The 5017-nt window shown below is 38.5% G+C and overlaps 1 pseudogene; it reads left to right on the forward strand.

Annotated features, from left to right (window-relative positions):
* The first annotated feature begins 2835 nt into the window (after positions 1 to 2835).
* Positions 2836 to 3706, forward strand: LOC143851118 (pathogenesis-related protein PR-1 type-like; annotated as a pseudogene).
* Positions 3707 to 5017: the final 1311 nt, after the last annotated feature.

Below are 5017 nucleotides of genomic sequence, written 5' to 3' on the forward strand. Positions count from 1 at the left end.
GTGGTGAGGTACCAACAACAAAGCATGTAAGATGAGTGGGTTAGGTTTACCAAGTTCAAGAAAAAGGAAGAAGGATAATGGCTGAGGCGGTTTAAAAAATATGTGTAAAATCGTAGGTATACTAAGAGAATTAAAAGTAATTTAATAATGGAAGAAAAGAGGTATGACGGTGATGGGTCTGACTTACTGAGTACTGATAGCTGTGAAGATAAAGTTGAAAAGTAAGTTTTGAAATAAAAATAATAGCGCCACTTCCTTTTATCTAATTTTCAAAATTTTTAATGTTCTAGCAAGAAAGCTCTGGGTTTTGGGTCGGGTCAGGTTTTCCGTGCCTCAACCTGAACCCAACCCGAAATCAAATCAGGTTGGCTTTTTCTAACCCAACCCAACTCGAGTTTTGATTTACCCTAACCCGACCCGAGTCAAAATCAGGTTGAACCCGACCCAAGTTGCACCCCTAAAGGACATGCACATTGGATGTGATTAGGGGTATGTTAATTTGATGGTTATCTTTAGGGTAATGTCCTGGTGAGGGCCACTTGCCTAATGTTATCGTACTTGGAAAATGTGCTTGAGATCACAGTGGGGCCCGTAGTGTGTCCTACAGGATCAACCATTGGATTCCTATATTGATCCCACTCATGACTTGCTTGTGTACTTGTTTTATTAAAGAGGTCTGTGAACATTTAATTTGACATGTGCTTGATAAATACTTAAATCCTATTGGTTGGGAGTTAAGTGAAATCCTAGTTGCGGATTGTATCTTAATTGGTTGGAATTTGAAAAGAGGGAGAGACTTCTAATTGGAAAATGGTTTCTAATTTTGTGGAATCCTATTTGGAGTTGGAAACTATTAGATAAGGAAAAATCATTTTGCCTATGGGTGTGTTTTCTATTTAGAAACAAAACAGAAATTTACTTAACCAAGTTTCCAAAATCAAAAGGGATTCTAGGAGGAAACAAATTCCTCATTAGTTTTCCTTAAAAGGCGAGAGGGGTGGATGGTTTTTCACTCTTGAATTATCGTTTGCTCAAAACGTCCAAACTCTCTCCCATACCAAATTCGTTTTTTCTTCCCCACTCTCTCTTCTAGTTCTTTGGAAGAACTACTAGCCATAGTGATTTCAGTTGGGATGGGATTCCGAAGAAGAATTCTCCTCTTCCTCCTTCAACCGTGCGACGACTAGTGGCACTACTTTGACTTTCAAAGAGTTCAAGTTTGAGAAACATCGAACACCTTGCGAGGAATGGATCAAGCCGTTCGATAATCTGTGGTAATGTTTTCTATATCTTCAAAATTTCAATTCACAATGAAATGAATATAGTAACTAGGATCTTGGTTAAGTCCATGTTGAAGAAAAGTTTTTGTTTTTACACACTATGTACATAGCTTCTGCCTTACGTAGTTCTTTCCAAGCCGAATTTAAGTGGCATCAGAGCTGATAGTTACTTAGATTGGATGATTCTCCAATCAATGATAGAGCATGGTTATACAATGAGTGGGCGTACACATGGTTACTAGAAATGCCCCCAGAAATATTGGGGAAGCATGCTTCCCCGAATCGCATTTCGGAAGCAAGAAACGCGATGCTTCCCCAAAACTGGGGAAGCGCGTTTCCGATTCGTGGGAAGCGAGTTTCCCATTTCTTGGGAAGCGACTTTTCCAAATTTTTATTTCCTTTTTTGTTTGTTTGGAATATTTTTTCTTCACTTTTTTGTTTTCTTTTCTGCTTATTTTTTGCCATTCTTTTTTATTTAAAAATTTCCCATTAAATCAATAATATTAATTTGTGTAATTTTTTAATTTCTTAATTGATTAGTTATAAGAAGAGAAGTGTGTATTTAAAGTTTTCTTTTTATTTTCCCCATATTCTTTATTTTTCTTTATTTAGTGTATAAGTAATGTTGATGTGTATATTTAGTTTTATTCAATTGACAAGCGAAGTGATGTTAGTTAATTTCTCCATTTAAACAAGTAATCATTTAAGTTGATTGATCATTTAATTGTCTATTACATACTTGAGAAAATTTTCTATTATCTTTGATATTTGGTATTTTGATTAATGTTTGGAAATTGGATTCGGTCATGTAAATTAGTTATTTTGGTTGGAATTAATATTTAATGCCAGTTGAAATTTCGATTCATTTATGGTGGTTGGATTCGATTTGCTTATCTTGATTGAAAACTTGAATACACTTGCATTTAAATTTTATAAATATTTATGGTGTTTGGATTCGCTTCCTCCTTCCCGAGAGCCCTCACTTGCCGCTTCTGGTTCCCGCAACGGCAACTATGGGCGTACATGCTCTTATTGGTGGTAAGATGGAAGTACACCCTTGATATTCGATCCAACTGAGCTGCTGTTGGATCAAATATCAAGGGAGCTCAGTTGGATCAAATATCAAGGGCAGTACAATTCATCATATTAAATCTACAATATCCTCAAAGAATACCCTCACTAATTGAGTGCTTTTTACAAGACTTTTCTTCTAACCCTTCTCTACTTTTCCAAAAAGAACTCCCTCATTAATTGAAGGCTTTTTTCAGGACTTTTCTTGTACAAAGACCCAATATGTACGTTTCCACAAAGAAAACCTTCACTAGATTACAAATTTTTATTGTTCCATCTATGAGAAATTTTCCCCACCCACATGCAAATCAAATTTCACCCATTCACGTCCATTTCATCACTGTTCATTGCATGTGTTTCCCGTAGCCTTTTTCCAACACAATTGACGGATTTGTCAAAGACTTCTCTTCTGTAAATATCCCCATTTGTGCATTATGCTAAAAATCAAAACTAGAGAAGAAGATCTGCAATTGAGTCATGGTTGTGGGGACATTACGTATTTGATGGATTAGAAAATCTGTTCCACGCATGTGTTTCCATGTAGTTACATAGAAAGAGGAATCATTGAAGACTTAGGTTCATTGCATGGTGTTTAGCAAGATTTTTCTGCTATAAATACCAACATCACAAGGCTCTTTTCTATCAAGAACTCTGCAAGGAGAGTGTAGTTTAGAAGTGACAAAAAGGATGATGGAATCGTGGAGCCTTGTAATGGCCTTGATGTGTATCATGGGTCTAACCCTGGTCCATGAATCCCAAGCCCAAAACTCTCCCCAAGACTATGTCAATGCTCACAACACGGCTCGTGGGGCCGTGGGTGTGGGTCCTATAACATAGGACAACAATGTAGAGGCATATGCCCAGAATTATGCAAATCAACGGACAGGAGATTGCCAACTCATCCACTCGGGTGGACCCTACGGCGAGAATCTCTTTGGGGGGTCAGGAGCTGAGTGGACGGCCGGAGATGCCGTGAACTTATGGGTGGGAGAGAAGGGGAATTATGACCATAACACTAACAGTTGTGCAAGTGGGAAGGTATGTGGTCACTACACTCAGGTGGTTTGGCGCAATTCAGTTCGTCTTGGTTGTGCTCGTGTGAGATGCAACAATGGCGCCATCTTCATCATCTGCAGCTACGATCCCCCTGGCAACTTCATAGGGCAGAGCCCCTATTAGAACTCTCAGCTTGACCGGGCTACTATATATGAACTAATCGCCGTGTACCTTTTGTTTATCGTATGTTTTGCTTAAATAAGGCGTAGATTATGTATCCTTACTAGCCACATCCTTTTGCTTGTTAATAAATTGAAGGGGAAGATCATCAGATAAGCTTCTCCAGTATTATGATGACACTTTTACAGCTTGTGTTGTGAGTATTAAAAAAGGACAGTGAGATTCCCTCTCCCCCCCCCCCCCCCCCCACCCCCCAATGGATATTTTCCCCTCTTTGATAGAAATAGTTAACTTTTAAGCCTTCTGGAGTTAACGGTGGCTCCTTCACCCCTTCTTATATCCTAACGGTAACTGTTAGGGGGGAGGGGATATCACTGCGCTTATAAAAAAAAGGGAAATGATATCAGCACAATCATGATTTGATATTTTTAGTGACACGTCTTGTCTTTTAGTATTTAAAGAGCTGTACGATGGTTAATACGGTACCCAAAAAGCTCTCAAAAGGCAATTAAAAAACGAAAAGACAAGCTGGGTCAATGAAATTATTGAAACATGGCTGTGCTCATAGCATCCCCCCCTCCCAGAGAAGAAAAAAAAAAAAAAAAACTTGGGAGTTACGGTACTCTTTTTCTTCCTTGAAGAAGCAAGGTCTTTTTTTTAATAGGAATTTCGCACTGGGCCCAGCGACAGACCCGATGATTTCATTCTCATCTTCCATTTTATTTCCTCCAAACTTCAAAAGTTCGATTCTCTCTTTATTTGGAGGGTTTAAGTAGGATTTTGATCATTTCCCAACTTTAGATCAAGGTTTTAGGTGCAGATCCCTTGGAATATTAGACTATAATTAAGCAATTTGAATAAGTATTGCTAATTGCAATTTAGGTTGTGTTCTTCAGCAATTTTCATTTTCCACATTTCAGAGCTGGCAAACTAGGTGGAACCGAATCGCTTGACGCAAAGATGCTTCAAGTACTCAACGATCTTAGCTGCTTGGAATTAGGATTGGGAAAAATAGGCAGTAGTACAATATTCTTTGTTTTTTTCATTCTCTAAGCAGAAAAGGCCAGGCCCCAATCCGACAGCACAAACCAAGGACGTGGCAGCAGCAACCGCTTAGCCATGGGCTCAGACCCATAAGTAATTAAGCAATGTCTCAACTTGTATATCAAACTTCATAGTAGAACAATTCTAGATAATATTACTGATAATCTAATAAATTTAATGAGATCAACGTTCTCAATAAATCCATAACTCTCAAATATGGACGCTCAAATAATGAAGTTACAATCCTCAAACTTCTGCGGTCGGGGCTGTTGCATGAGAGTGCAGCCACATATGCTCACTTTTCAAGAGATTTTGTCTTATTCATTTAATTCATTTGAGATGGCTGCATTCTCATGCAACAGCCGGTCAGAGAGAGAGAGAGAGAGAGAGAGAGAGAGAGAGAGAGAGAGAGAGAGAGAGAGAGAGAGAGAGAGAGAGAGAGGTAA

The sequence above is a fragment of the Tasmannia lanceolata genome, unplaced genomic scaffold (assembly GCF_043159265.1).
Source record: "Tasmannia lanceolata isolate RefF3 unplaced genomic scaffold, GAP_Taslan_0.1 ptg000018l, whole genome shotgun sequence".
NCBI classification, from domain to species: domain Eukaryota; kingdom Viridiplantae; phylum Streptophyta; class Magnoliopsida; order Canellales; family Winteraceae; genus Tasmannia; species Tasmannia lanceolata.